This window comes from Camelus dromedarius, unplaced genomic scaffold (assembly GCF_036321535.1).
Source record: "Camelus dromedarius isolate mCamDro1 unplaced genomic scaffold, mCamDro1.pat HAP1_SCAFFOLD_114, whole genome shotgun sequence".
Taxonomy (NCBI): domain Eukaryota; kingdom Metazoa; phylum Chordata; class Mammalia; order Artiodactyla; family Camelidae; genus Camelus; species Camelus dromedarius.
Window position 1 is genome coordinate 8521571 of NW_026989787.1, and position 21907 is coordinate 8543477.

Below are 21907 nucleotides of genomic sequence, written 5' to 3' on the forward strand. Positions count from 1 at the left end.
CACACCCGGCTCTGACATGGAGCACCGTGCCCACCTCGCTGCAAGTCAGGTGGAGGACCAGGGGTCGCCGAAGCAGAGCCCGAAGGTCAGAAAGGCAGGTGTGTTGCATGTGTGTAGGTGAGGGAGGGGCAAGGGCTGGGCCACACAGGGAGGTGTCCCCAGAGGCTACTGTTTTGACCAGAGCAAAGAATGGCCTCAGACCACCTGTCTGGAAAAATTCTGTCACAGAACACATCCTGTGGGCACTTTTTGGGTGGGAGCTGTCTGGAAAGCTCTGGTAAGGTTTCTGTCCTTGAAGAGGCACATGGAAAGGGAGGCAGGTGGGTCAATTTTTCCTCTCTCACAGCATGAGCACTTCCACAAGACTTAAAACTCTCTCCACATCCAATAGTTACACAGGAGGCAGGGGCAGAGGAAGATGTCAGAGACCAAAAAATGATGATCTGGATCCAGCAGTAGACACAGAGCTCCCCCCTGCATCTCCTGCAGCTCCTCCTGAACCTGCATCTGCAGCTGGACTGCTGGACAATGGAGAAACAGTTCAGGCATCACCACCCCCTGGGGCAGAGCCCCCTCTGCACCCACCCACACCTTCTTCTCCAAAATGTTCTCCAAATCCCACCGCCAGTCCCCTTCCCCTCCCAAACGACTTCCCTTCCGCTGGAGATGTTTTTGTTTGGTTTTATTTAGTTTTCTTTGTTTGTTTCTCATCATTTATGGCATCCTTTATTTTTCTTTTTAGAGTTTCATGTAATAAAATATAGACATTTCCTCTTTTAAATTGTGCAATTCAGGAGCATTAGGGGCATTCACAATGTTGTGCGACCATCACTACCATCTAGTTTCACACTATTTCTTTCCTCAAAGTGAAACCATGGATCCAGAGCGTGCACTCCCCTCCCTCCTCACCCAGCCCCTGACAACCCCAAGTCCTCTTTCTCTCTGCGTGTCTTTACCTCTCCTGGGTGTTCCCTGTCAATGAAACTTTAAAAAAGGTTTTTTTTTTTTGTCCCTGCCCACATGTTTTAAGCTGGGGCTGGTGATTTTTTTTTGTTTTCACTTGAAACAGCATTTTTATTATTTAAAGGGGATATCCAGGGGGATTAAAGATGTGATGTACAAATTGAAGCCCTTTTAGTAACTCTGTGCATAATCTCAGGGTAGACACTGCTGTTCCCCCTGAGACACCACAGCCAGAAGACATAAGGGAGATGCTTGCTCTTCCTGTGGCAAAAACAAAACCAAACAAATAAAAAAAATTTGCAAAAGCCCAGAAAAACAGCTGGAAAGACAAACCACAACCTGGAAAAAGCATTCTTCATAACCGAAGGTTGGCGAAGGGTTTCCCACCCCTGTAGTCCAAAAACCTTTCAAAACCCAGTGTTCTAAACAGAAATAGAACAGAAATGGGCAGTTCCAATGAGAGGCAATGCAGGTGGCCAGTGTGTGTTAGAGAGGCTTGACCTCTCAGCTGAGAACTCAGGCAGACGGAAACACTGCAGAGACAGCACTGGTCACCATCACACTGGCGGGTCTTTAGTCAGGTGACAACCAGCCCTGGCGACAATGTAAGCAGGCAGAGTCTCCAGCAGATCCCCTGGAGGGAAGAGTGAAGGGGTGCTCCTCTTCAGGAGAACAGGGTGCAGGATGCATCAAAGGGCCACAGATGCATCTCTTCCCCAGAAATTCTGATCCTTACAGTTCATCCCACTAAAATCCTTACACACCTATTCAAAGATGCCTTTTCAAGGGTGTTCATCACAGCACTGGTTGAAACAGTCGGAATTAAGGCAACACTAATGTTGATGGAGAGGGGATGGGGTCCATTCGTTCTGGTTGATGTGAATGAATGAATGCTGTGCAGTTGGAAAAGTGGGTGCCTGGTCTCAATCCAATGTCAAGGGAGGCCTCAGGATGGAAGTATGCAGACCCACTGTCTGCATCCAGGGTCCCATCTGCACTACCACATATGTGTGAAATCAATATAGATGTAAATTGATCTGATTGTGAGTGTGTGAGAGGCAGAGATCGAAAGAGACATACTGAGAGACACAGAGACTGAGACATAAGCAACAAATCATTCATGACGGTCACCTCTGTGGGTGGGAATTACAAATCTCTTCTCTTTTAGGCAATATTTCAATTTTTTGTAATGTGTCTTTATTACTCTACTAATTCTAAAAGGATTAAAATCCTATGTTAATGTGACCCATTCATTACTCATCTATGGAGTAATTAAAGTACACTAATCCTGTTTTTAAAAGTATTTAAAGCCTCCTCAGGACTCAGTTCCATGTCAGCTCCGTGGCAGCAGAGGTTCTCCAGGAGGTCGTGTCTTTTCTGAATCAGCGTCCAATAGAGGTGAGGAAGAAGTATCAAACTTGGGCACTGAAGACTACAATAGATGAGAGATTCTGTTGAGAGAAATTAAGACCTACATTCACAGAAAATAATCCCATTTTCATGGAGCAGAAGGCTTCATTCTACTAAGATGACAATAGTCCACAAATAGATCTAAGGATTCAAAGAATGCCTACCCAAATCCCAGTTTCTGTTTTGCAGGAACTGACAATCAATCTAAAATTCACGTGGAAAATCCAGGGGCTCAGAATACATGAGTGAATTTTGAAAAAGAACAAAGTTCGAGGAAAGGAAAGTCAGATGGAACCCACGGTTAATACAAAAGCACTTTAAGCTGAAGATACCTGAGATTCAACAGATGTAGAATAAAACCTGTCATGGAAGCCAATTCTCTCCTCTCCCTTTGCCCTATTAAGTTAGGTTGATAAAAAGCCTTTAACTTTCACCATTTAACATGGTAGTTACTTTTCTGGTTGGCTCCTGCATGTGTATAAATAAACCTTTTCTCTCGTTCGTCTCCTCTTTACTTCTGTGGGCCCTTTGGGAGGGATTCTGAATGATGGGGACCTGCTCTTTTCTCACCTTCTTTAGTGACATCTTTTGTCCATGGTGAAGTTCTTAAAAAAAGAAAAGACTCGTTGGTTTTGGGTCAGATTTGGAACCGCATAATGCTACCAGAGCAAGCATTGAAAATGGAGGAGAGGAAATCACTGAAGAAAAAGAGAGTCTCAGATTCACAAAAGGCAGAATACCAGAAAAGGGGAAGAGAATATCTAAAGATGAGCCAAATAATATCAGAAAACTCAAATGAGGAGATAATAACAGGGCTAAAGTCAGTCCTAAGCAGACTAGATAATGCAGAGGGACTCGTGAATGACTGTGAAGACAGGGGAACAGAAATCCCACGATCAGAAGAAGACATAGAAAAGCAAGTGTAAACCAATGCAAACATTGCTGTTGAATCACGGGGTAAGACAAAGCATGAAAGAATATGATACATAAGAGCCCCAGATAGGAATGCAAGAGATTAAAAACAAAAAAGAAGCCTGAAAATTTATTTGTAGAAAAATCAGACTGAAAATTTCTGAAAGCCAAGAAAGAATCATCTATAAGATTTCAGGAAGTGCACAGCGTCCAAAGGAGGTGGAATCCCAATAGACATACAAGCAGCTGTATAATTCATATCTACAAAGTTCACGATTATCCCATTGATTTAAAATGCCCCTAGACGAAAGCAACTTAGTCACAACAGAACCTCCAGAGGGGTTTCAGCTGATATCTCGACAGAAATATTGCAGGACAGGGAGGAGTGCCAGGACATAGACCATAAACTGAATGAGATAAAGCTGCAATCTAGGTTAGCCTATGCCACATGTCCGCCATTAATAATAATGGCAGAGCAAGAGAATTTCACAGACCGGCAAAACTTAAAAGAAATCAGCAGTTTGAAACTAACCCTAAAAGAAAAATTGAGAATTCTACCCTGAATAGACAGTAGCAAGTTGTAATTGGTATAAGAAAACCATTACTGGAAATGCAGGAAGAGCTTGAGATTCAAAGAATAAAAAAGAAGAAGGCAAGTAGGACAGCAAAACCCTAGAGATGGGAGAGGGAAGCATTAAATCATAGGTGATTTTAAGCAGTGTCTTAACTGAATCAGCTCCTATGACTCTCTGTTGAAGCAACCGGAGAGATGCATGGCCTAATGTATTTGCAAAACAAACAACAAGCAAACAAACAATCAATCAATCAAACACAAAAAGGGTACGGTTGGCTGACATATACCAAAGAAACCATGAATATTCAAAAGAAAATACTCAAAGTGATGTCAAGGATCATTCAGCACGCATCGACCCAGTATCGGTGCTTGCATGTACTCAACACACTTGTATTCAGAAAAATGATGCATGCATAAATATTCATAAGTATTGATTCATAAGAGTACATCGTAACACAAATCTAATGACGAGTTTGAATAAAATGTTTTCATAGACCATGATATAGACTTACATTGTTTGCAACAGGATGAATGAATGCCCTATACTACCCTAGGTAGAGACGAAATGGCATAAGCCTATAACAAAGACAAGTAGCTCTGCAAAACTATACAAAGAGCTAAAGAGAAAGACAGTAAAGTGCACATAGGGGTTGGTTTCATTTCTTGGAATTTCAGCCCCCAATAAACAATTAGATATATACTCTGAGAGTGTGGGTGTTTCAGCAGAAAGCAACAAACGGATATGTGTTCTGGGTGAATGGATATTACACAAACATAATTTCTTTAGTGTGTCTCTGTGAACTGTGTACTTTTAGAAAGTTTAAAGTCGTGTGAAACCATAAACTAAAACTGGACACATTTCCCTCCATTTGTACTGTGTATACGGATCTGAACCAAAGGAAAGTGGGAAGAAAAAAGGACCATGGGACGCTAGTGGATAGAATCACATTAACCTTAGGAATCTGTTGTCTGATGCAGCCCCTCCCACAACAATAACAAGATGTATCAACCATTGTAGATGGCAGTTACCTGTTGGATTCCAGGTGGAAAGCTGATGGGTACCTCGAGGCTTGTTGTGGCTGGTGGATCCAAGGAAACTGGGCAGAATTCTGTGGATGGATCAGTGTGAGGGAGGGGCTGCCGCCCTCTGTGGAGTTTGTCTTAGGTCTTTTTTTCGGGAAGCTGTGTAAGTTCGAGATACTGCTGCTGCCCAAAAACATGAGATTTCGGGTAAGTTTCCAGAACGTGAAAGGGCAGACAGTGGAAGATCTGTCTATCATCAACTTACTGGTGAGGCTCCAATGTCCTTAAAAAATGGCCAATTCCTCTTGAAGTCGACTTTATGGGAGACACAAAGAGAAGCTGGCAGAAAAGCTGGCTGTACTGATTGAGGAGAGATGCGAACACATTCATGAGAGTTGTTCTGCTACAATGGAAAATACTGGCATGGAGACATCTCTAGAGAATACCAGGCCCAAAGACCTTCATGAGACATATTGAACCTCGCTGATACTGGCAGAAATATATGGAGTGTCAACGTGCCCTTGAAGAAGTTACTCAATTCCCTGCTCCAAGAACGGGTCCAAGATTCCTGATGTCTACTAGAGAAGAGATGGCAGAGATGATAAAAGTGCTCATGTTCTTGGAAGAGGTCATTAGAATCCACACGTCCCAATGGGCATTTACAAACAATTCAGACCAAAATGCACCAAGACCAGGTAAGACTTTTCCCACTATCACCCTTGCTATGAAGCCCTTGCACTAAACTACCCTCGACTCAGGCATCCATTTTAAAGATCAGCACCTGAGGTGAAATGAAGCCTGTAGGAGAAGTGCAAGCCCCTCCTAGAATCAGGGTTCCAACAGATTCACACTCTGAGAACAACAGTGAAATCCTCAAAGATCAAATACTCTAGACTAAAATAGATATGAATTGAATACTTAGCTAACAGAAAGAAATGATGACATTCCCCTAGATTCAGCAAATGCTGGGGTTATGTCTTCTTTGGGGTGAAGGGAGTGTGGTAAGTGAGGGGAATCTTTGACTGAACTTGAATAGGTATTAGGCCTCATTTTCACAAGACAGTATAGTCAAATATTAGAAGTCAAATAGTGAACTGAACTGTAAAAGTCGCCAAAGACATTAAGGACACAGGTTATGTGGACCGTCTTTCCCTTCAGTCAAGCCTCGGGTGCACTATATCATGGGAGTGCAGACTTGGATTTGTTAAATTGCTTTACCCATCATGATCGGTAGATTAAGCATTCTCATCACTGATAGAAAAACACCTGGTTCTCAACAGCCTAGCATAGCTGCAGCAGGATTCTCATACCTATTATGCCTCTAGGTGCTATTGGAATCAAGCCTAAATGTATATATTTTGTTTGGATTTTCTTGTATTTTAGTAGAGAGTAATGTTACATCTTTAAATGCCAACATTGGCCAGTATGAGACATTGGAAATAAAGGGTAACACTTTCAAAATGAAAACCCATGTTGCGGGTAATTTCACGGTTCCAATAGGTATTTCCTGGTTCCTGTTGCTGTTGAAGGCTTCAAGAGTAAAGAGTTGACATGTCCCGTTTAAAATTTGGACAGCTATTTTATATTCTATTTCTCTATTATTTCCTTAGAGCTGACAAAATGTTACAAAAATAGACAAATCGGGTTCTAGGTAGATTTAGTATGTTTCAAAAACTAACTTCATTTTCATAAAGATCCCAAAACATGTAAATCTATTCTATTAACCTATTTAAAACCTGCATGTGAGTTATTAACACAATGTCAAAACTGGAGCCATCGGACAACACTCCCACCATGGCTGTATAAAAAATAGAGCAAAGTAAACATCATATTTCTGTGAATTATATCTGTAAAGTGATGATTTATCAATGCCCAGTTGACAGAGAAACAGTGCAACATGCGCCCACTTGCTCCCATTTACACAGTAATGTAAACATCCACTCACCCAGCCCTTGGCAAAGGACACTTGCCGAAGAGTGGTCTGTTACTTCCAAAGACAGGATGAGGCCTCAGAAAACAGGAAAGGGGAGAAGGCAGTGTAGAGAATGGAAACCACTACAGGATCTGACCTCTGGTAATGGAGCAGCAAAGGTGAAACTCTGCTTTACTTGGACGCACACTCTCAAGCTGACTGCACACATGGGATTGAAGGTGATGTGCTGAGTGTTAGAAGAGGGCACAGCAGATGCTTGGCTGACAGAACTCAAAGAAATCAGCACAAAATACCCCCACAATTGAATCGGTGAACAAGATCCGAGCTGCTAAATTTGAGCTAGCAGAGGCAGAGGAAAAATAGGGATAGGACTACTGATGACGGCACACGCAGAACTCAGGGATCTAGAGTGCATTCTGGGTTGTGGTGAGTCATATCAAGAGAGAAAACAGAACTGTGACATCAGTGAGAAAGCAACCACACTGGCGTGTGATGTTGAGTTTATCGATATGTCCTATGGCCACATCCACTGCATCTGCACGCCAGGGACAATTTGGTATTTTGCAAATAGAACACATGTGGGGATCAATCTGAGACATCATGCATCTGGTCCGAGGGTTCAAGGGGCGTTGGGGATGAAATCAGCATTAAAAGTTTTAGGTTGTGCTACATTCGTAACCTGGACTGGGATTACTGTCTTTTTTGTGGCCGAGGATGCGGAACACCTCTGTGGTTGCCTTCGTGAAAACATGACACAAGGATGAGAGAACAAGGAAGTGTGTTCAAATTCCACAGTGTAAGAAGATGAAGCATTTCCTTCAGCATTATCTCCCAAATGTAGAAGCTACATTTTGGATGGCAATGACGTGGTACTGCACAGAGGAAACATAGGTCGGTCTGTGGGATCATTCCAGCAGGCCCTGAAGTATGACATCCATACATAAGTTTCCACTGGTGTTTCTGAAGACAGGGAAGCTCTGGGAAGAACTGGTAACATTGGGACATTCCCATGGAAATAAAACTTACAAGCTCACTGTTGGCTGTGTTGTAAACACACCAATATGACATACAGAAGAATGCAGAGCTGAAAAACTTTAGAAGCAACATTTCCACTAGATGAGATGCCCTGTGCACTTTCAGAATTGTGAGATTAGAATAATAAAAATGAGGTTATACTAATTGAAATATTATGGTGTGTTCATCACAACAGAGGCAACACCAGCAAGTAGAGATATACCAGACAACACACACAGGAACAGGACATGGCATCAATGTCTAGGGAAAATTGTCCTCACAGAAATGTCATGGAATTGTGTACACCAAAGAGTCTAAAATTTTCAATAAACCAAGCCTTATAAGTCTAGATTAGTTGCCTGATAGTACTTAACAAGCAGAGAAAAAGCAGTATAGTAAAAGAAACAGGAAGTACCAATTCAGTTCCAGAGAGATTGAAGGTCCAAACAATAAGCTTTCAAGCAACTAGATGGCAAAATGCTTCCAGAGCAGGCATTGAAAACGGAGGTGAGGAAAACTCTGAAGAACAACAGTGTCTCAGATACACAAAACGCAGAATACCAGAAAAGAGGAATGGAAAATCTAAAGAAGAATCAAATAATATCAGAAAACTCAATGGATGAGATAATAACTGGACTAAAGTCAGTCCTAAGCAGACTAAATAATGCAGAGGGACTCGTGAATGAATGTGAAGAAAGGGGAACAGAAATCCTTCGATCAGAAGAAGACATAGAAAAGCAAGTGCAAACCAACGCAATCATTGTTATTGAATCCTGGGGTAAGACAAAGCATGAAAGAATAGGAATCATAATTGTCCGAAATGGAAAAGCAAGAGATAAAATAAAAAATTCTGAAAAGGTATTTGTACAAAAATCACAATGTAAAATGTTGAAAGCCAAGAAAGAATCATCTATACGAATTCAGTAAGTACACAGCATCCAAAGTAGATGAAAATCCAATAGAACAACAAGCAGCTGTAGAATTCAAATAAACAAAGTTCATGAACATCCCAGGGTTCTAAAATGCACCTCGAGGATAGCAACTTAGTCACAACAGAACCTCCAGAGGGGTTTAAGCTCATATATCGGCAGAAATTTTCCAAAACGGGAAGAGTGCCAGGACATAGGCCATATCCTGAATGAGAAAAAGCTGCACTCTAGGGTAGCCAATGCCAAATGTCTGCCATTTCTAAGAATGGCAGAGCTAGGGAATTTCACTGACCGGCAAATCTTAAAAGAATTCAGCAGTTTGAAACTGATCCTAAAACACAAGTTGAGAATCCTTCCCTGAATAGAAAAGTAGCTAGATGAAATGGAAATAAGAAAACCATTATTGGAAATGCAAGAAGAGCATGAGTTGCAAAGAAGAAAAAGGAAGAGGGAAAGGAGGACATCAAAATCTTAAGATGGGAGAGGGTAGCAGGAAATCATAGGAGATTTTAAGCACTATCTTAAGTGAATCAGCTTATATGACTGTCTGTCTGAAGCAAAGGGAGAGAAGTATGGCCTAATGTGTTTGCAAAACAAACAATCAAACAAACAAACACGAAAAAGTTACAGTTGGCTGACATATACCAAAGAAACATGTTTATTCAATACAACATACTCAAAGTGATGTCAAGGATCATTCAGCACGCATCTACCCAGTATGGCGGCTAACATGTACCCAACACACTTGTATTCAGAAAACAGATGCATGCATTAATATTCATAAATATTGATTAATAAGTGCATATTGTGACCCAAACCAAATGACGGTTTTAAATAAGATTGGGTCATAGAACGTGATATAGACTTACAAGCCTTCCAACAGGATGAACGAATGCCATACTCTGCCCTACATAGAGAAGAAACGGCATAAGAATATAGCAAAGACAAGTAGCTCTGCAAAACTATACTAAGAGAAAAAGAGACAGACAGGAAACTGCACAATGGGATTGGTTTCACTTCTTGGATTTTCACCCCCATGAAACAAATGGATGCATGTTTTGAGAGTGTGGGTGTTTCAGCAGAAAGCAACAGAAGGATATGTATTCTGGGTGAGTGGATATTACACAAACATGAGTTTCATTTAGTGGGTCTCTGTGTACTGTGAAATGTTAGAAAGTTTCAAGACGTGTGAAACCGTAAACTAAAAATGGACACAGTTCCCTCCGTTTGTTCTATGTATAAAGAACTGGACCAAAGGAGAGAGGGAAGAAAAAAGGACCATGGGACACTAGTGGATTGAATCATATTTCCCTTAGGAACCTCTGTTTTAATGCAGACCCCCCCATCAATGAAATAATGCAGCAAACATTGGGGACGGCTGGTACCGGAAGGAATTCCAGATGGAAGGTTTGTGTGTACCATAAGGCTTCTTGTGGCTGGTGGATCCAAGGTAACTGGGCAGAATTCTCTGGGTGGATCCATATGATGGAGGGGCTGCCACACTCTGTGGAGACTGGCTTTTGTCTTTTGCTCGGGAAGATTTATAAGTTCGAGTTACTGCTGCTGCCCTAAGACCTGAGTTCAAGTGTAAGTTTCCAGAATCTGAAAGGGCAGACAGTGGAAGATCTGCCTGTCATCAGATTACTGGTGAGGCTCCGAGGTACATTCAGACTTCCCAGTCTTGTTGAAGTCGACTTTATGGGAGACACGAAGAGAACCTGGCCGAAAAGCTGGCTGCACGGATTTAGCAGAGATGCGAATATATTGATGAGAGTTGTTCTTCTACAATGGAGAATACCGGTATGGAGACATCTCTAGAGGATACCAGGCTCGAAATTCTTTCATGAGACCTACTAAACCTCGGTGATACTGGTAGAAATATACAGAGTGTCAACGTGCACTGGAGAAATTTACTCAATTTCCTGCTCCAAGAACGGGTCCAAGATTCCTGAAGTCTAAAAGAGAAGAGATGGCAGAGATGATAAAAGCACTCATGTCCTTAGAAGAGGTCATGAGAATACACAGGTCCCAAGGGGCATTTACAAACCATTCAGACCAAAATGAACCAAGCCCAGGTAAGCCTTTTCCCAGTTTTGTGCATAGCTATCAAGCGCTTGCTCTTCCCTCCCCTCCACTCAGGCATCCATTTTAAAGGATCAGAACCTGAGATGCAATGAAGCCAGTAGGAGAAGAGCAAGCCCCTCCTAGAATCAGAGTTCCTCCAAATTCACACTGTGTGAACAACGGAGAACTCCTTAAAGTCAAATACTCTCGACTAAAATAGATAGGAATTGAATACTTAGCTCACACAAAGAAATGATGACCTTCCCCTAGATTCAGCAAATGCTGGGGTTATTTCTAGTTTGGGGTGAAGGGAGTGTGATAAGTGAGGGGAATCTTTGACTGAACTTGAATATGTATTCGGCCTTCAGTTTTTCACGACAGTATAGTCAAATATTATAAGTCAGATAGTGAACTGAACTGTAAAATTCATGAAATACTTTAAAGACACAGGTTATATAGAGAGTCTTATGCTTCTGTCAATCCCCGGGTGCACGATATCATGGGGGTGCACACTTGGTTGTGTGAAATTGCTTTACCCAATATGATCGGATGATTAAGCATTCTCATCAATGATAGAAGAACACCTGGTTCTCAATTGCCTAGCATAGCTGCATCAGGGTTCTCATAGCTAAAATGCCTGTATGTGCTTTTGGAATCAAGCCTAAATTTGTATATTTTGTTGGTTTTACTTGTATTTTCCTAAAGAGGTATGTTACCCCATGAAATGCCAACGTTGGCCAGTATGTGTCATTGGGAATAAAGGGAACCACATGCACAAGGGAAACACAGGTTCTCAGCTATTTCATGGTTCCTATAGGAACTTCATGGTTCCTGTTGGTGTTGGAGGTTTCAACAGTAAAGAGTTGACATTTCCCCTTCAACATTTTGGACTCCGATTTTACTTTCTAACTGTCTATATTTTTCTTAGAGTTGACAAAATGTTACAAATTGACAAGTCTGGAATCTAGGTGGATTTAGTATGTTACAAAAACTAACTTCATTTACTTATAAATCCCAAAACATGTAAATCAATTCTATTAACCTTCTTAAAAACTGCAACTGAGTTATCAACACAATATCAAAACTGGGGTCTACGGACAAACCCTCCCATGATGGGTGTATAGAAAACAGAGCTAAACAAACATCACATTTCTGTGAATTATATCAGGAAAGTGTTGATTTATCAATGCTCAATTGGCAGAGTACCAGTGTAACCTGTGCACTCTCACTCCCATGTACACAGCAATGTAAACATCCACTCACCAAGCCCTTGGCACAGGAAACTTGCCGAAGATTGGTCTGTTACATCCAAAGACAGGATGAGGCCTGAGAAAACATTGAAGCAGGAGACGGCAAAGTAGAGAATGCAAACCAGTGCAGGATCTGACCTCTGGTAATGGAGCATAAAAGGTGATACTCAGTATTACTCGGACGCACACTCTCAAGCCGGCAGCAAACTTGGGATTGAAGGTGATGCCCTGAGTGTTAGAAGCGTACACAGCAGATGCTTGGCTGACAGAACTCAAAGAAATCAACACAAAATATCCCCACAATTGAATCTGAGACCAAGATTCGAGCTGCCAAATTTGAGCTAGCAGAGGCAGCAGAAAAAGAGGGATAGGGCTACGGATAACGGCACACGCAGAACTCAGGGATCTAGAGTGCACTGTGGTTTATGGTGGGTCCTATAAAAAGAGCAAACAGAACTATGACCTCAGTGACAAATCAACCACACTGGCGTATGAGGTTGAGTTTATCAATATGTCCTATTGCCTCATCCACTGCATCTGCATGACCAGGGACCAATTTTGCATTTTGCAAATAGAGCACATGTGGGGATCAATCAGAGATATCATGCATCTGATCTGAGTGTTCCAGGGGGCGTTGGGGCTGAAATCAGTATTAAATAATTTAGGATAAGCTACATTCGTAACGTGGACTGGGATTACGTTCTGGTTTCAGGCAGACGATGCTGAACAGCTCTGTGGTTGCCTTCGAGAACCCAAGACACAAGGATGAGAGAACAAGGAAGTGTGTTCAAATTCCACAGAGTGAGAAGATGAAGCATTTCCTTCAGCATTATCTCCCAAATGCAGAAGCTACATTTTGGATGGCACTGACATGGTACTGCACAGAGGAAACATAGGTCGGTCTGTGGGATCATTCCAGCAGGCCTTGAAGTATGACATCCATACATATGTTTCCACTGGTGTTTCTGAAGACAGGGAAGCTCTGTGAAGAACTGGTAACATTGGGACATTCCCATGGAAATAAAACTTACAAGCGCAATGTCTGTTGGCTGTGTTGGAAACACACCAATATGACATACAGAAGAATGCAGAGCTGAAACTCTTTAGAAGTTTCATTTCCACTAGAGGAAGTGCCATGTGCACTTTCTGAACTGTGAGATTAGCATAATAAAACAGAGGTTATACTAATTGAAATAGTATGGTGTGTTCATCACAACAAATGCAACACCAGGAATTAGAGATATACCAGACAACACACAGAGGAATAGGACATGGCATCAATGTCTAGGGAAAATTGTCCTCACAGAAATATCATGGAATTGTGTACACCAAAGAGTCTAAAGTTTTCACTTATCCAAGCCTTTTAAGTCTATATTAGATACCTGATAGTACTTGACCAGTAGAGAAATAGAAGTATAGTAAAAGAAACAGGAAGTACAATTTCAGTTCCAAAGAGACTGAAGGCCCAAACAATAAGCTTTCAAGCATCTGGATGGCAAAATGCTACCAGATCAAGCATTGAAAATGGAGGTGAGGAAAACACAGTATAAAAAACTGTGTCTCAGAATCACAAAAGGCAGAATACACGAAAAGGGGAAGGGAAACTCTAAAGAAGAATCAAATAATATCAGAAAACTCAATGGATGAGATAATAACTGGGCTAAAGTCAGTCCTAAGCAGACTAGATAATGCAGAGGGACTCGTGAATGACTGTGAAGACAGGGGAAAAGAAATCCTTCGATCAGAAGAAGACATAGAAAACCAAGTGCAAACCAACGCTAACATCGCTGTTGAATCCTGGGGTAAGAAAATGAATGGAAGAATAGGATTCATAAGAGTCCCAAGTGGAAAAGAAATAGATGAAATAAAAAATTCTGAAAAGGTATTTGTACAAAAATCACAATGAAGCATGCTGAAAGCCAAGAAAGGATCATCTATACGAATTCAGGAATTACAAATTATCCAAAGTAAGTGAAATAGCAATAGACAAACAATCAGCTGTAGAATTCAAATAAACAAAGTTCATGATCATCCCAGTGATCTAAAATGCACCTTGAGGAAAGCAACTTAGTCACAACAGAACCTCCAGAGGCATTTCAGCTCATATCTCGGCAGAAATTTTGCAAAACTGGGAGGAGTGCCAGGACATAGGCCATATCCTGAATGAGAAAAAGCTGCAATCTAGGGTAGCCAATGCCAAATGATCGCCATTAATAAGAACGGCAGAGCTAGGGAATTTCACTGACTGGCAAACCTTAAAAGAATTCAGCAGTTTGAAACTGATCCTAAAAAACAAGTTGAGAATCCTTCCCTGAAAAAAAAAGTAGCAAGATGAAATGGAAATAAGAAAACCATTATTGGAAACGCAAGAAGAGCATGAGTTGCAAAGAAGATACAGGAAGAAGGCAAAGAGGACATCACAATCCTAAACATGGGAGATTTTAGCAGGAAATCATAGGTGATTTTAAGGACTATCTTAAGTGAATCATCTTATATGACTGTCTGAAGCAAAAGGAGAGATGCATGGCCTAATGTGTTTGCAAAACAAACAATCAAACAAACAAACAAACACCAAAAGGTTAAAGTTTGCTGACATATACCAAATAACCATAGATATTCAATACAAAATACTCAAAGTGATGTCAAGGATCATTCAGCATGCATCAACCCAGTATGGCGGCTAGCATGTACTCAACACACTTGTATTCAAAAACAGATGCGAGCATTAATATTCATAAATATTGATTCATAAGTGCACATCATGACCCAAATCAAATGACGGTTTTGAATAATATTGGGTCATAGAACATGATAAAGGCTTACAAGTCTTCCAACAGAATGAACGAAGGCCATATTCTACCCTACTTAAAGAATAAATGGCATAAGAGTATAGCAAAGACAAGTAGCTCTGCAAAACTGTACTAAGAGCAAACGAGACAGACAGTAAAGTGCACATTGGGATTGGTTTCACTTCTTGGAATTTCACACCCATGAAAAAAATGGATCCATGTTCTGAGAGTGTGGGTGTTTCAGCAGAAAGCAACAGAAGGATATGTATTCTGGGTGAATGGATTTTACACAAACATGAGTTTTCTTTAGTGGGTCTCTTTGTACTGTGAACTGTTAGAATGTTTCAAGATGTGTGAAACCGTAAACTGTAAATGAACACAATTCCTTCAGTTTATACAGAGTAAAAAGATTGGGACAAAGGAAAGAGGGAAGAAAAAAGGACCATGGGACGCTAGTGGATTGAATCACATATCACTTAGGAACCTCTATTTAAATGCAGCCCCTCCCCCATCACTGTAAATGTGCAGCAAACATTGGGGAAGGCATTTGTCGGATGGAATTCCAGATGGAATGTTGGTGTGTACAGCGAGGCTTTTTGTGGCTGGTGGATCCAAGGTAACTGGGCACAATTCGGTCGGTGGATCAGTGTGATGGATGGGTTGCTGCCCTCTGTGGAGATTGGCTTTTGTCTTTTTCTCAGGAATCTGTGTTAGTTCGAGTTACTGCTGCTGCCCTAAGACCGGAGTTCAAGGGTAAGTTTCCAGAAACTGAAAGGGCAGACAGTGAAAGATCTGGCTATCATCAGATTACTGGTGAGGCTCCGAGTTACTTTCAGACTTCCCAGTCCTGTTGAAGTCAACTTTATGGAAGACACGAAGAGAACCTGGCAGAAAAGCTGGCTGGACGGATTGAGCTGAGATGCGAACATATTGATGAGAGTTGTTCTGCTACAATGGAGAATACCGGCATGGAGACATCTCTAGAGAATACAGGCTCGAAAGCCTTTCATGAGACCTACTGAACCTCAGTGATACTGGTAGAAATACACGGAGTGTCAACGTGCACTAGAGAAATTTACTCAATTCCCTGCTCCAAGAACGGGTCCAAGATTCCTGAAGTCTAAAAGAGAAGAGATAGTAGAGATGATAAAAGCACTCATGTTCTTGGAAGAGGTCATGAGAATTCACAGGTCCCAAGGGGCATTTACAAACCATTCAGACCAAAATGCACCAAGCCCAGGTAATACTTTTCCCCGGTTTGGGCCTTGCTATCAAGCACTTGCTCTTCCCTCCCCTCCACTCAGGCATCCATTTTAAAGGATCAGAACCTGAGCTGCAATGAAGCCATTAGGAGAAGAGCAAGCCCCTCCTAGAATCAGAGTTCCTCCAAATTCACTCTCTTTGAACAACGGTGATCTCCTTAAAGGTCAAATACTCTCGATTAAATAGATAGGAATTGAATACTTAGCTCACACAAAGAAATGATGGCCTACCCCTAGATTCAGCAAATGCTGGGGTTATGTATTCTTTGGGGTGAAGGGAGTGTGGTAAGTGAGGGGAAACTTTGACTGAACTTGAATATGTATTCGGCCTCATGTTTTTATAAAGTATAGAGGAATATTATAAGACAGATAGTGAACTGAATTGTAAAAGTTTTGAAAGACATTAAAGACACAGCTTTTGTAGAGCATCTTAGACTTCTGTCAAGACCCGGGTGCACGATATCATGGGGGTCCACACTTGGTTTAGTTAAATTGCTGTATGCAATATGATGGGATGATTAAACGTTCTCATCAATGATACAAGAACACCTGGTTCTCAATTGCCTAGCATAGGTGCATCAGGATTCTCATAGCTAAAATGCCTGTAGGTGCTTTTGGAATCAAGCCTAAATGTATATATATTGTTTGGTTTTTGTTGTATTTCCCTAAAGAATAATGTTACCCTTGATATTCCAACATTGGCCAGTATGTGTCATTGGGAGTAAAGGGAACCACATGCACAAGGGAAACCCAGGTTCTCGGTTATTTCATGGTTCCAATAGATACTTCATGGTTCCGGTTGGTGTTGGAGGCTTCAACAGTAAAGAGTTGACATATCCCCTTCAACATATTGGACAGCATTTTTACTTTATTTCTTTCTATATTTTTCTTAGAGTTGACATAATCTTACAAAATTGACATGTCTGGCATCTAGGTGGATTTAGTATGTTTCACATTCTAACTTCATTTTCTTATAAATCCCAAAACATGTAAATCAATTCTATTAACATTCTTAAAAACAGCAACTGAGTTATCAACACTTGTCAAAATTGAAGTCTACGAACAAACCCACCCACCATGGCTGTAAAGAAAACAGAGCTAATCAAACATCACATTTCTTTGAATTATATCAGGAATGTGTTGATTTATCAATGCTCAGTTAGCATAGAACAAGTGTATCCTGTGCTCACTCCCTCCCATGTACACAGAAATGTAAACATCTACTCACCCAGCCCTTGGCACAGGAAACTTGCCGAAGGATGGTCTGTTATATCGAAAGACAGGATGAAGCCTCAGAAAACCTGGAAGCAGGAAAAGGCAATGTAGAGAATGGAAACCAGTGCAGGATCTGACCTCTGGTAATGGAGCATCAGTGGTGAAACTTTGTTTTACTTGGACACACACTCTCAAGCGGGCAGCACACATGGGATTGAAGGTGATGCGCTGAGTGTTAGAAGAGTGCACAGCAGATGCTTGGCTGACAGAACTCAAAGCAATCAGCACAATATATCCCCACAATTGAATCTGAGACCAAGATCCGAACTGCCAAATTTGAGCTAGCAGACGCAGCGGAAAAAGGGGGATAGGGCTATGGATGACTTCACACGGAGAACTCAGGGATCTAGAGTGTGTTGTGGGTTATGGTGGGTCCTATCAAGACAGCAAACAGAACTGTGACCTCAGTGAGAAATCAACCACACTGGCGTGTGCGGTTGAGTTTATCAATATGTCCTATAGCCTCATCCACTGCATCCACAGTATAAGGGACCAATTTGGCATTTTTCAAATAGAGAACGTGTGCAGCTCAATCAGCATTATCATGCATCTAGTCTGAGGTTTACAGAGGCGTTGGGGTTGAAATCACTGTTAAAAGATTTAGGATAAGCTACATTCATAACCTGGACTGGGATTATGGTCTGGTTTGAGGCAGAGTATGTGGAAAAGCTCTGTGGTTGCCTTCGTGAACCCATGACACAAGGATGAGAGAACAAGGAAGAGTGGTCTAATTCCACAGAGTGAGAAGATGAAGCATATCCTTCAGCATTATCTACCAAATGAAGAAGCTACATTTTGGATGGCATTGATATGGTACTGCACAGAGGGCACATAGGTCATTCTGTGGGATCATTCCAGCAGGCCTTGAAGTATGACATCCATACATATGTTTCCACTTGTTTTTCTGAAGACATGGAAGCTCTGGGAAGAACTGGTAACATTGGGACAATCCCATGAAAATAAAAATTACAAGCACACTGTCTGTTGGCTGGGTTTGAAACACACCAATATGACATACAGAAGAATGCAGAGCTGAAAACCTCCAGAAGCTTCATTTCCACTAGAGGAAGTGCCCTGTGCAATTTCAGATGTGAGATTAGCATAATACAAATGAGGATATACTAATTGAAATATTATGCTGTGTTCATCACAACAAAGTCATCACCAGCTATTAGAGATATACCAGACAACACACACAGGAACAGGACATGGCATCAATGTCTAGGGAAATTGTCTTCACATAAATATCATGGAATTGCATACACCAAAGTCTAAAGTTTTCACTTAACCAAGCCTTGTAAGTGTATATTAGTTAACAGATAGTACTTGACATGTAGAGAAAAAGAAGTATAGGAAAAGAAACCAGAAGTACCATTTCAGTACCAGAGAGTTTGAAGGCCCAAACAATAAGTTTCAAGCAACTAGACGGAAAAATGCTACCAGAGCAAGCATTGAAAACGGAGGTGAGGAAAACGCTGAAGAACAACAGTGTCTCAGAATCACAAAAGGCAGAATACACGAAAAGGGGAAGGGAAACTCTAAAGAAGAACCAAATAATATAAGAAAACTCAATGGATGAGATAATAACTGGGCTAAAGTCAGTCCTAAGCAGACTAGATAATGCAGAGGGACTCGTGAATGACTGTGAAGACAGGGGAACAGAAATCCCTCGATCAGAAGAAGACATAGAAAAGCAAGTGCAAACCAATGCAAACATCGAGGTTGAATCCTGGGGTAAGACAAAGAATGAAAGAATAGTATTCACAAGTGTCATAAATGGAAAAGCAAGAGATAAAAAAAAAATTCTGAAAAGCTATTTGAAGAAAAATCACAATGAAACATGCTGAAAGCCAAGAAAGGTTCATCTATACGATTTCAGGAAATACATAGCGTCCAAAGCAGTTGAAATCCCAATACACCTATTTGCAGCTGTATAATTCAAATCAACAAAGTTCATGATCATCCCAGTGATTTAAAATGCATCTAGAGGAAAGCAATTTAGCCACAACAGAACCTCCAGAGGGGTTTTAGCTCATATCACGGCCGAAATATTGCAGAACAGGGAGGAGTGCAAGGACATAGGCCATATCCTGAATGAGAAAAATCTGTAATCATGGGTAGCCTATGCCACATGACTGCCATTTCTAATAACGGCAGAGCTAGGGAAATTCACAGACCAGCAAAGCTTAAAAGAATTCAGCAGTTCAAAACTTATCCTAAAAGAAAGATTGAGAATTCTACCCTGAATAGAAAAGTAGCAAGATGAAATGGAAATAAGAAAAACCATTATTGGAAATGCAAGAAGAGCGTGAGTTACAAACAAGAAACAAGAAGAAGGCTAGGAGGACATCAAAGCCATAAGATGGGAGAGGGTAGCAGGAAATCATAGGTGATTTTAAGAACTATCTTAAGTGATTCACATATATGACTCTCTGATTGAAGCAAACGGAGTGATGCATGGGCTAATGTGTTTGCAAAACCAACAACAAGCAAACAAACAAGCAATCAATCAAACAGAGTGACACCAAAAGGGTACGGTTGGCTGACATATACCAAAGAAACCATGAGTATTCAAAACAAAATACTAAAAAGGTTGTCAAGGATCTTTCAGCATGCATCGAACCAGTATCGCAGCTTAAATGTACTCAACACACTTGTATTCAGAACACAGACGTGTGCATTAATATTCATAAATATTGATTCAAAAGAGCATATAGTGACCTAACCCAAATGCCGATTTTGAATAAGATTTGGTCATAGTCCGTGATATAGACTTACAATTCTTCCAACAGCAAGAATGAATGCCATATTCTACCCTACGTAGAGAAGAAACGGCATAAGCCTACAGCAAAGCAAGTAGCTCTTCAAAACTGTACTAAGAGCAAACGAGACAGACAGTAAAGTGCACAATGGGACTGGTTTCATTTCTCGGAATTTCAGCCCCCATGAAAAAATGGATCCATTTCCTGAGAGCGTGGGTGTTTCAGCAGAAAGCAACAGACGGAAATGTATTCTGGGTGAATGGATATTACACAAACATGAGTTTCCTTTAGTGGAGTGTCTGTGAACTGTGAACTGTTAGAAAGTTTCAAAACGTGTGAAACCATAAACTAAAAATGGGCACACTTCCCTCCGTTTGTACTGTATATACAGATCTGTACCAAAGGGAAGAGGGAAGATAAAAGGAGAGTGGCACGCTAGTGGATAGAATCACATTTAAATTAGGAACCTCTCGTTTAATGCAGCCCCTCCCCCAACACTGACAATATTCATCAACCATTGGGGATGGCAGTTACCGGTTGGATTCCAGGTGGAATATTGATGTGTACCATGAGGCTTGTTGTGGTTGGTGGATCCAAGTTAAGTGGGCAGAATTGTGTGGGTGGATCAGTGTGATGGGGGAGCTGCCGCCCTATGTGGAGATTGGCTTAGGTCTTTTGATCAGGAAGCTGTGTAAGTTCGAGATAATGCTGCTGCCCAAAGACCTAAGTTCACGGGTAAGTTTCCAGAAGCTGAAAGGGCAGAGAGTGGAAGAACTGCCTTTCATCAGCTTACTGGTGAGGCTCCGAGGTACTTTCAGTCTTGCCCAGTCCTGTTGAAGTCGACTTTATGGGAGACACGAAGAGAAGCTGGCAGAAAAGCTGGCTGCACGGATTGAGGAGAGATGCGAACATATTGATGAGAGTTGTTCCGCTACAAAGGAGAATACCGGCAGGGAGACATCTCTAGAGAATACCAGGCTCGAAAGACATTCATGAGACCTTCTGAACTTCTGTGATACCGGCAGAAACATTCGGAGTGTCAACGTGCACTTGAGAATGTCACTCAATTCTCTGATCCAAGAACGGCTCCAAGATTCCTGACGTCTAAAAGAGAAGAGATGGCAGAGATTATAAAAGTGCTCATGTTCTTGGAAGAGGTCATGAGAATCCACAGGTCCCAAGGGGCATTTAAATACCATTCAGACCAAAATGCACCAAGCCCAGGTAAGCCTTTTCCCAGGTTGGGGCATTGCTATCAAGCACTTATTCTTCCCTCCCCTCCACTCAGGCATCCATTTTAAAGGATCAGATACTGAGCTGCAATGAAGACAGTAGGAGAAGAGCAAGCCCCTCCTAGAATCAGAGTTCCTCCATCTTCACACTCTGTGAACTACAGTGAATTCCTGAAAGGTCAAATATTTTTGACTAAGATAGATAGGAATTGAGTAATCAGCTCAAACAAAGAAATGATGACCTTTCCCTAGATTGAGCAAATGCTTTTTTTATGTCTTCTTTGGGGTGAAGGGAGGGTTGTAAGTGAGGGGACTATTTGACTGTAGTTGAATATGAATTATGCCTCAGTATTTCAAGACAGTATACTCAAATATTATATGTCAGATAGTGAACTCAACTGTAAAATAGTGAATGACATTAAAGACTCATGTTATTTGGAACATCTTTCTTATCAATCAACCCCCGGGTTCACGAAATCTTGGGAGTGCACACGGGTGTGTTAAATTGCTTTACC

The 21907-nt window shown here is 41.3% G+C and overlaps 1 long non-coding RNA gene across 2 annotated transcripts; it reads right to left on the bottom strand.

Annotated features, from left to right (window-relative positions):
* Positions 1-1358: 1358 nt before the first annotated feature.
* LOC135320706 (uncharacterized) lies at positions 1359-21240 on the bottom strand. 2 transcript variants are annotated; one of them, XR_010379972.1, is made up of 4 exons: positions 20695-21240; positions 17352-17424; positions 4889-5062; positions 1359-2414 (listed from the first exon to the last, which is right to left on the bottom strand). It is a non-coding gene; the product is annotated as an uncharacterized LOC135320706 (long non-coding RNA). The 2 variants fall into 2 exon arrangements; XR_010379971.1 differs by lacking the exon at positions 20695-21240 and having other exon boundaries at positions 17352-17503.
* Positions 21241-21907: the final 667 nt, after the last annotated feature.